The sequence below is a fragment of the Sceloporus occidentalis genome, unplaced genomic scaffold (assembly GCF_023333645.1).
Source record: "Sceloporus occidentalis isolate IW3139 unplaced genomic scaffold, rSceOcc1.0.p SCAF_5, whole genome shotgun sequence".
NCBI classification, from domain to species: Eukaryota; Metazoa; Chordata; class Lepidosauria; order Squamata; family Phrynosomatidae; genus Sceloporus; species Sceloporus occidentalis.
In genome coordinates, this window is record NW_028316985.1 from 37,316,642 (window position 1) to 37,327,892 (window position 11,251).

The 11,251-nt window shown below is 41.8% G+C and overlaps 1 non-coding gene across 1 annotated transcript; it reads left to right on the forward strand.

The window, feature by feature from the left end:
* The first annotated feature begins 2,488 nt into the window (after positions 1–2,488).
* On the forward strand, positions 2,489–2,604 carry LOC149311973 (U5 spliceosomal RNA). Its single transcript, XR_016281541.1, has one exon. It is a non-coding gene; the product is annotated as a U5 spliceosomal RNA (small nuclear RNA).
* Positions 2,605–11,251: the final 8,647 nt, after the last annotated feature.

Here is an 11,251-nt window from a genome sequence, read left to right on the forward strand (position 1 = left end):
CCTAAATACTACAAAGAGAAGGGGCTTTTTTTGAAGGGGGTGTTACTGTGTGTTTCCTATGTTTCTTTTTATGAGTGGTATTCTGTGCTCAAGACCTTGCTCGCTTCTCATCAAAACAGCTCCAGATTTGACAACCCCTTAATTTATTTCAAAATATTAACATAATGCCATGTGCGTCAAATAGTTGGTTCTTTAGCATATTATTTCTCTCACAGGTTCTGCCTGGGAAAGGGAATGGTGTGTTATGAGGCTGGAATTTTCCACTAGACTGAAGAAACTCTTCTTCTTCTGTAGAATGAAGAAAAAAAGATCACAAAATAGTTTGTTTGCCATATGATGAAGAGACTCTTTTTCTGTTGAAAATACCCTTAGTTCTGGGATAACTTTGGTTTGAATCACAGAAAGTAGGAGTGTGCCTAATTTCAGAACAATCTCAAAAACCCTTCATTCAACAAAATTTGTGCATTTAATGCTTTTTGCTTTAGAAAATTTACTGTGAAATATAAGGGAATGAAGGACTCACTCTCTTACACACTATGGCTATTTGTGTGGCCTGCTATTGCTGCAGATGGTATGGGAAACATGTGTCAAGAGCTGTTGATCCTTGTATTAACACTAGAGTCTCTGTCTATAGTGTTGATGTGAGCAAAATGTGGGTCTTCAGCATAAGAAAACAACATGTATTATATAGTAGAACTGTAGCATGTGTTACTTCTTTCAGTTTGCCAAATGTGCCAACCTGTATTTACACAATGTCTTATTTACGAAGACAGAGAAGTCCTTGCTCTGCATCTAATTAATTGGCACATGCAGGCGCATGCAGAGAGAAGCATACCTACATGAAGCCCTGACAGGAATGCAGAAACTTTGGTAATCCAAATATTTTAACTTCAACTCCCATGAGTCCAAACCAGGATGGTCAATGCTAAGAGGATTGTTGGAGGTGCAGTCCAAAGCATCTGGAGAATCAATGGCGGGTTACAGACCGCCAGAAAATACGCAACGAGCGCGTACTAGGGTTAGGAAGGGGCAGTGCTTCCGCACCCCCCTAACCCTAGTACGCGCTCTGCGTGCACAAAATGGCGGCAGCCATTCCACACGCCCGCCACCATGATTACGTCACGACCGCGCCGCCTCCACATGAGGCGGCGCGGTTGTGACGTATTGATAATGAGCCTTTTCTCGGCCCCGGAAGCGTCCTCCGCTTCCTCAGAGCATCCGGGAGATGCGTGGTGTGGCAGCTCCAGCTCCCGGATGCTGCAAGCGGCAGCGGCGGGAGAGCGCCGCTTCTCAGCGGTATGTAACCTGCCAAAGTTCCCCATTCTGTCTTAAAAGATCATCCTGCATTTATATTACTCCCTCACCTATCTTATCCTCCACTGTGTTTACTCGTATTGAAAAAACAGAGGCAGAAGAACATGTTGAATCTGAAGAGTAATTTGTATAAGTACATCTAAAAATATGCAAGAGCTGTTCCCTGCCTCTTTGTGCGATGCCTTTGCCCCCAGATGAGCAACAGCAAACTCCTACCTGCCACTGACTGGGAGAGGGGTACCTCTGGGGCTGCTATGAAATACCTTGCGGGAGAGAAGCAGCCATCACACACCCCAAACACCACCACAGGACCACAACCTTGCAGTGGTGTCACTAGGGTTGGTGTCACCTGGTGTGTTAACTCATGGTGTCACTCCCCTATTTACCTCCTCCATTACCATGCCATACAGAATCTTTAGCAATGGTTTTTGTACTACTCTTGCGCATTAATCATAGTTCCTGCATATCACTGAATGTCATGGTAATAGTTGTGACATAAAACAACCAGCAAAATTAAAATTATACCTTCAAATTACAATATCATACATACAGCCTCAATGCACTTACATATGCAAAGCATATGCTCTGGTGCTACAACAAACTACCATTCCCAGAATTTCATAGCATTGGATAATTTCCCAGAATTCCATAATATTGGATAGAATTCCAACGCTGGGTCATTTCCCAGAATCCCATAGCATTGGATCATTTCTGCAGTGCAGTTGCAGCCTTTGGCTCAAGGCTTAAAGTGAGCCTCTGACGTCATCCTCTGGGTTGATTTTCCCCCTCCCTTCCGTAAAGAGGTTAGCGCATGCGCATGGCTACTCGGCATGCCTTCGTCAGGGAACTGAACGTCCTCCTCATTCGAGAACAGACTAAGGGGAGTCAGCGGGAGTGACGTCAGCTGCAGAGCGGCTTTATTTGCATGCCTGTCACTCAGAGCGGCTTCATTTGCATACCCATGATTCATTGCGTCAATTTGCATACGCCTCGATACATATTTAGGGTTTATAAACATGACCGAAGATAATATTAGTAGTAAATTCGGTTCCCAGACACGGCTAACGAAGGTGGAATTAGGGGTTTACATTAATTTTAGCCACTTTGTTTTACTCACCATGACCTGGCTAGCAGTCACCAGAGGCCGGGTGGCTGCGCCTGAAGGGAGTCAGGCATACTCTGGTTTCTCTTCAGATCGTATAAATCTTTCGCCTTTTACTAAAGATTTCCGTGGAGAGGAACATTTATGAGTTTGTAACCAATTTTTTGAGGCTCTGCTTTGGCAGAGCTACCTTTCTCTGGTGGAAAAAATAGAACCAAGTTACCTTCAGTTTTACCTCAGAGGCAGAAGGTATATTTGCCTCAGGGACACAAAATGGCGGCCCCAGGAGTTTCCTACTCTTTATTCAGGCAATTGATGCGGGCTGTTTTGATTGTTGCTGTGTGTCCCTTTGAGTCCTCTCTGACTTCACAGGGGCACCAAGGAAGGACATTTTCTGAGGTGTTTTCGTGACAAGTTTATTCAGAAAGCATTTGCCATGGTCTGAGGCTGAGAGAGTGTGACTTGCCCAAGGTCACCCAGTGGGTCTTCATGGATGAGCCAGGATTCCAACTCTGGTCCCTATAGTCCCCACAGTCAAACCACTTTGCAAGTTCCCCCCTCTGAAATATAGCCCTCGTTGTTGTTGTTAATTGCCCTCAACATGTTTTCAGAGAGATCTTGTAGCACCTTTGACATTAACTGAAAAAGAATTGGCAGCATGAGCTTTCCTAGACTAAAGCCTACTTCCTCAGAAGTTCATGCTGCCAACTTCTTTCTTTCAGTGAGTCTCAAAGGTGCTGCAAGGTCTCTCTACAGACTGATTCCACAGCCTAAGGCAGCTATGTCTTTGAATCCATGAGGCACCTCCCAGACACTGCTTTGCTTAAATCTTGTAGATTCAGGTCCAAAACACACTGCAGTAATAATCCAGTTTGAGACCACTTTAACTGCCCTGGCTCAGTGCTAGGGAATCCTGGGAATTGTAGTTCATTATGGCACCAGAGCTCTCTGACAGAGAAGGCTAAATGTCTCACAAAACTACAGTTCCCAGAATTCCCTAGCACTGAGCCATGGTAGTTAAAGTGGTGTCAAAATGGATTACTTCTGCAGTGTGGATGCAGCCAGAGAATGTCCTCTTTTCCTACTACCCTCCAGTTTATCAAGGATTATTATATTTTCCAGTGAGTCACGTCTTTTCAAGATATGGCCAAAGTCTTATCTGTGTAACTCTTCTCAAGCGCCACATTTCAAATTATTTTTCTCCCTCCCAGCTTTCTTCCTTCACTGTCCAGCTTTCACAACCATACACAGAATTGGGAAATACAATGGCATTGGCAATCCTAACCTTAGTATCCAACATCTTTACACTTCAAGAGCTTGCCTAGTTCCTTCATAGCTGCCCTTTTCACTCCTAATCTACAGGTTTACTCCATTCCAGGAACTAGACAAGCCTTGAGTGGATGTTGGGAGTTGCACATGCTTTTGTCCTGCCATAACGTAGTAATGAAATATGTAGTAGTGACAGTATGTTTTAACAATGTTGTAACACTGTGCTTTAGAAGTGGGAATGCAGTCCAGGTGCTGAGATAAGCCAGGAAAGGAGGGGAGCGTGCCCAAGGACATTTGAGAGAGCCTGGGACAACAAAGAAAAAGGCGCTGTGGGAATAGCAGGAGAAACAAGTTTATTTTTTCTCAGCAATTAGAATGAAGTCAGATGGAAGCTTGAATTACTGTATGTGCAGTTTAATTATGTGGATATAACAGTCCTAAATCAGTTCTGACAAAGTCACCAGACAGGTTTCTTAATAAAGGCATTGAGTTTCTACTTCTGAGTCTGAATTTCTTTACTGAGGAATCCGGTTGGATTTGGCAGTAGATTTCGAAAAGCTTTATTTAGTAAGAAGAGTAAATCAGAGGACAGTTGTCCCTCCACGTTTGCGGCTTTGACTTTGGTGGATTTGATTATTTGTGGCTTTGATTAATGTGTCCTCTCTAGGAATCTCTAGGTCCTCCAGCACAATTCTGCCAGAAGTTGACCATAGAGTTGCACTGGAGAACCTACAAGCTCCTAGGGAAAACACTTCTCTAGGCATTTATAGGTCCTCCAACATGAATCTGTGATCAGCCTCTGGCACTGGAGGACCTGGAAATTCCTAGAGAGGTACTATCTTGGATAAAAAGAGTAGTGTGTTTTTTTATTTGCAGTTTTTCCACATTCGTGGGAGTCTTTCACTGCTAACCCCAGTGAATGTAGAGGGACCACTGTATATAATTGTTGTCAGGACTAAAAATGTGTTCAGTTGCATACTATATCTCAAGTCCAAACAATCCACCTTTTGCAAAACCATTAATCCTACTTGTCATCAATTCAAATTGACCCCAATCACACCCTTCCTCCCCTGCCCCCCCAAATTCCAAGTCAGGTTCATGGTCCTGCCATGCTGAATTCTTGCCATGTTTAATTGCCCTGTTTAGACATACGCAGTATGTTAATATAAGATAATAGGTTATCTTATTGTTGATGCTGGGAAAAGAAAAGGCTGCGTATCAGGAGTGACCTGGGGTAACAAGTAGATGTGTGGGGAGCAAGTATAAGATACCAATGACCGAGGTAATTCTTATGGGAAAGCTGAAACTTGGTAGGAGGAAAAAGAAAGGGGTGCGACTGGGAAAATAATATGTTTTGATTTGCTGAGATTTTATGGGATTGCACTGAAACATCACCTAACCAAAGAAAGTGAGAAATCCTTGTTCTGTTTAAGTATTTGCAGTATCTCTCCCCCTGAAACATGGATGTGGACATGGGGGAAAAAGGCAAACTGTATTGCCTAATGTTTGGATGGGGTTAACCCTCCATTACAACTTATGCTTTAGATGGTAGAATAAAAAGTTCATCTAGTAACACATTCTGCCTGGAAGGGTTAAAGATGGGATTTTCCAAAACAAGTTATAGCTGGGCCCCCGCTTGTTTGTAATCACTTTACCTTAAAAGGTTTTGGAGAACCTGCAGTTTGTCCACTTTTCTTGTATTTTGGTTAGTTATAATTATGATATTGGCCAACTATGAAAATTACAGTATAAGCATTCCAGTCTACAAATGTTCGGATAAAATAAAATGCTGGTTCCTGTTTATAAAAAAAAAAACCTGTTTGTTTGTTTGTTAAAGAACAGAACATGTAAAAACAAATTAGTACTCTGGTTCTACATTGTGCCCACGTTTGGGACAGTGTCTAGCAACTATCAGATACGTACTTTTAAATGCATATATTATGTTTTGGGGTAAGCATCCTCTTCTCCTCCAGGCCTCCTACATTACCATTTTCACCAGAAAACAATCGAAGGAAACCCTGCTGCTTCAGTGCAGTTTCCTTTTGGACATGATCTGGCTCAAAAGGAGTATATGAAAGGCAGGGAGAAGAAATATAGCCCAGTAAAAGGAAGATCAGATCACAGCCCTGTGGAGTGCAGTTCCCCAGGTGGCCTTAATGGGCAACAACTGGTGAATACAGAAGTAATTGCAAGTCCCTTTAAAGATAAAGTAAGTAAGAGATGGGCAGGTTGCATACCTGTAATGGTATTTCTTCCAGTGGTCATCTGTGAATACATACAAATGGGTTGAATCACACAGGCGCAGTACAACCCATTTGTATGATTTGCAGAGACCATGAAGAAGAAATATGCAATACCATCAGTTTATCTTTAGAAAGTCTAGCAATTTCTTGACAGGTTGCTATCTACAATATTATTGAATCCCTGTTAGCAGAAATTTTGTGACTTTACTCCCCCCCCCCCTCACAATGCCAGGGACCAGCACCATATTTGTGGCCACTGACTACAACAGTTTCTTCCCTGGAAACTTGCTGAGGACTGGCAGGATGCAAACTAGTGTTAGTCCACAGAATACCACTGCTATCGGCTATATCAGAGGAAGCCAGTAGCAAAGCTCTGAACAAATTGTGGCAAGAATCTCCAGTTAATAGTATTGCTATAAGTCAGAGTTGTCTTGAAGGCAGATAATAACAGCAAAAACAGCCCAGTGACATTAATGTTGTCATTGTAAATTTTAGGTCTTTCAATAATTAGTGTTATCTTCTTATTTCAAGATGTTCTGAGGAGTCATTCTGGGATATTTTTTTTAAAGGGTGCTATCAATGTAATACAATATGTTACTTTTTAAATAGAAATTGCATCTAAAATAATTAGTTATGTCATACTTATAGGTAGTACCTTAGAGCAGAGCAATTCAGGCTAACTTTCAGGGGGACTGGCAATTGCCCCCCCCCCAAAGCACCAGGATTGTTATTGTATCTTTTAAAGTTATTTCTGACTTATGGTGGCTATATCAGGGGTTTTTCTTGCACGATTTGTTCACAGCAGATTTGCCTTCCTTTGAGGCCGAGTGTGTGTGACTTGCCCAAGGGTTTCCATGGGTGAGCAGGGGCTCAGACCTTGGTTGTCACAGTTGTAATCCAGCGCTCAAACCACTACACTAGGAACTGGCACCATGTATGTGCTTATTGGCTACAAATATTTAATGTTTTCCTGGAAATTCACCAGGGACCAGCAGCCAATGGCTCAAGGACCAGCAGCGCTCCACCATTTACCTCAGGGAAAAAAATCCATCTCAGCAATTCTGGTTCCATAGGAATGCTATAGGAATAAGACACTTTATCTGTGAAAGTAGTTTAGGCTTTAACGTGACTTCTAAAAACTCACTTCTTCCTATAGTTTCCAGGAAAATCTAGTCTGGGGCAGAATAATCTGAATTGCAGATGGATTTTTATTAACCTTTGAGTTGCATTGCTCAAAGATACTTACAAAAAGGACAAGCTACTAAAACCACCACGAAATTACAAATCTCAGAGAATAATTGTTATTGTCTTGTTTACCGTTTATATCAATGGCGTGGGTCTGCATACCTAGGGCTTGTGCCTGTTAACTAAATCCACTACGTTAACACAAAAATCCAGGAGTGGGGATTATGTAGCCCACAAGCTATAGTTGGATGGTTACTCCTTGCATTCCTTACTGCTTGCTGATGGGAGTTCCAGTCCAGCAACAGCTAGAGGCAATGTAGAACCATACAGTTGGAAGAGACAAGCACCAACCAGTCCAAGCCCATTCTGCCATGCAACAATTCACAAAGTACCCCTGACAGACGGCCATCCAGCCTGTTTAAAAACCTCCAAAGAAGGAGACTCCAGCACAGTCCGAAGGAGCGTGTTCCACAGTCAAACAGCCCTTACTGTCAGGAAGTTCCTCCTAATGCTGAGGTGGAATCTCTTTTCCTGGAGTTTGATTCCACTGCTCCACGGTCCTACTCTCTGGAGCAGCAGAAAACAAGCTTGCTCCATCCTCTTCAAATATTTAAACAGGGATGTCATATCACCTCTTAACCATCTCTTCTCCAGGATAAACATTCCCAGCTCCCTAAGCCGCTCCTCATAGGACATAGGTTTCCAGACCCTTCCCTATTTTGGTCGCCTTACTCTGGACATGTTCCAGCTTGCCAACATCCTTTTTGAATTGTGGTGCCCAGAACTGGATGGAGTTCTCACCTCTTCCAAACTAACAGTGTAAGGCTTAGGTTTGGTGTTCCTACAATCCCATCTGTTCACCACAGAATTGTGGCAAACTCTCCTTATAAATATATAATTTTTCAATTTAACCTTACTAATAAATTTCCACAGCCCCTGTATACATTAAAACAAACACTCCCTTAATTTCACTGTTGTCTATTATAGTTTAGGTGTGAGAGTGACCCACGACTAAGCCAGAGTTTCCGTAAGAACAAAATGCATTCGTTGTACTGACTGATATATACCCAAATAGATTTTATTCATACTTAGCAAGATAATACATTTTTAACATAAAATGTTATGCTTATTTACACTTGTGAAGAATACAAGTCTTTTTTTCTTTAGATCTCTTTATTTAAATTAAGGGTCAAATGTTCCAATTTCAGTCCAGCATTGAGAAGTGAGGCGACTTCTGTAATGAAATGTCTTATGTACAGCCTTTGTTCTTGTCTTGGTTGACCCACTAGGCATAGAAATGAAATGAGGGCTTCTTTTTGAAGACAGGTTTTGAACTGAGTTAAAACCAGCATATTGAAAACGGTGGTGTTTCTTAGTTGCCTGCTTACTGAGGCATCTCTGCTTTCCTAAGCACAACTCCTCTAAATATTTTTGTTTTCTACTACCATTTTCCAGCCTTTTCTCTTCTACGCTTCCTTTAGACTTCAAGCCCAGCCACCTTCTTCTCTTATAGCTACTTTTTCTTCTCAGTCCTTCTCCTTTTTTGTTTTTCCAAGACTCTTCTTTACTAATTTCCAGTTCCAATTGCCAACTACTTCTAAAAGTGCTATGCCTGGCCTTTTAATCTTTTGGGGCATTGCCTTTGGCCACAAACATATGAACACTTAGGGCCAAAATAGACTGCAGAAATAATCCAGGCTCAATGCAAGGGAATTCTGGGAACTGTAGTTTTGTGAGACATTTAGCCTTCTCTGTTTGAGAGCTCTGATGCCACAACAGACTACAGTTCCCAAAAGTTGCTATCACGGAGCCAGGGCAGACAGTTAAAGTGGTCTCAAACTGGATTATTTCTGTAATTGTTTTGTCTCTTTTAAAGGCCCTTTAAATTTGAGGCCTAAAACTCTAACCTCACTGTTTTTCAGATGTATAATCCAAAACTTAAAACCAATATTACAATTCCATAACCCATCTATTTATACTTTTTCACATTTTAAAAGTGTGATTTTTCTCCCACCAAAAATCTCCCATTGGCAAGATTAAAGAAATGCTGGATGTGCATTAAAAAATCACTTGATGTCTTTATGGTGATAGTGGTAAAGACCTACAACAAGTCAAATGATTTTTGCAACAGGTTTTTAAAATTTACTCCTTTGTTTGTCCTAACAGTACCCCAAACTTTCTTCCATGTGAAAAAGACATATTCTGTCCCAATTCATAATGGAAGGCAATGGATGTGTGATTTTAAAATCAGAAAATGTACGACTAGCCTTTGTAATGTAAAGTATTCACATCCTATCCTCAGCTCGAATTTCTCTGTCTGGTATTGAAGGGATGTCATATTGAGGAAGCTTGTTTTCTGCTGCTCCAGAGACTAGGACCTGGAACAATGGATGCAAGCTACAGGAAAAGAGATTCCACCCCAACATTAGGAGAAACTTCCTGACAGTAAGGGCTGTTCGGCAGTGGAACAAACTCCCTTGGAGTGTAGTGGAATCTCCCTCCTTGGAGGTCTTTAAACAGAGGCTGGATGACCATCTGTCCGGGATGCTTTGATTTGGATTTCCTGCATGCCAGGGGGTTGGACTGGATGGCCCTTACAGTCTCTTCCAACTCTATTATTCTATGATTCTATTTCAAATTTATTATTTGTTAATTACATTTTTTCTCCCTTCTTCTAATAAGTACTCTGTTTCTGATAATGAAATGCTCTTTTCATGATGCTAATAGTGAATTGACTGAATGACAGAATCTAATTAATCTCAACCTTGGAGGTGGACAATTTGTAGCCATAACTAAATGAGATATGAAAATCCTTTTTTTTAAAAAAATATACTTTCACTCCACAAGTCACTGTGGATTTCATAGATTTCATAGGCTTTTATAATGCATGAAGAATGTGCAAAATCGTTAGCCAGGGGAGTAACAGTGGGATAAAAATGGCTTACACCACATAGCACCACATAGCATTTTGCCTCCTTCCAGTTCTTCTAAAAAGTTCAGTTCCAAAGTTCATTGGAAGTGTCCTATGAAATGATACACTTTTGCAACTAAGGATCATTTTATATGTCTTATTTAGGCCCGAGACAGACAGGCTGAAAGAGGCGTGGCAGCGGCGATACTAGGGTTCCAGACTGTGCAGCAACCGCACGGTCTGGAACCCTAGTATGTAATGGTGGCAGCCTGATTGTGGCGTCCTGTCTGCATGGCCGCCACCATTTTCACCTAACAGATGCATAGCGTCCGTATGTCACAGCACATCCATTACATAATGAGTGCGCCATTGGCAAACTTGCAATGTAACCCGGGCGCCGGTAAAAGAACCCGGAAAAAACAGGTTCTTTTTACTCCAGAGGGAGGTTGCACGGTCTAGCGGCTGCAGCGTCCCTCCGGATTTAAAATGGGCACCTGCAGACCGCCATTTTCGGGCAGTCTGTACTGTGCCTTATTTGTGATAGACAACAAGAATCTTCTTTTAAAATTTAAACTTACAGAGAGTAAATGTTACAGACCACATCAAAGGACTTTGACTATTCTTTTGTCTTTCTTTCTACCCAGTTACAGAAACTGACTTTCCTACCTTTTCATCCTGTATCTGACTCAGTCACCTCATGGGTAAATATACTGAAGGCCATGACACTAACTTTCATTCAAAAATGCTACCACACTTCCTATTACTGCTCCCGCTGCTTTAATTACCAGCAGAATGATTTCCACAGCAGGATCAACTGCTCACAATAACATCACCATAAGACCAATTACTCATGATAATCATCATAGATTGGAAAACTATGACCCATGTCTCTCTTGAGCATATTAATATCAGCACAAGGACAAAAGGGAACACTGTCCTAGGGGTTACCTCATCTTTCTCTGGAGATCATGACCAGTTTGAAATACAATGCAAGTCTTCTGTGAATCAACATATACAGTACTGTGAGTGATTAACAGAGATTGAATGTCACCATCTCCAATCAGGGACAAATTACAGAGTTTGCATTATTCCCCAAAGTGAGAACCTTTGAGTGTGTGGCCCCTAAAGCCCAGCAATGCACATTGGGGCATACTGGTGCCCACACTCTGTCTCAACACTACAATTTAGTCCTAGGAACTGGTGTTAGTATTACAGTTCTAGTACTGA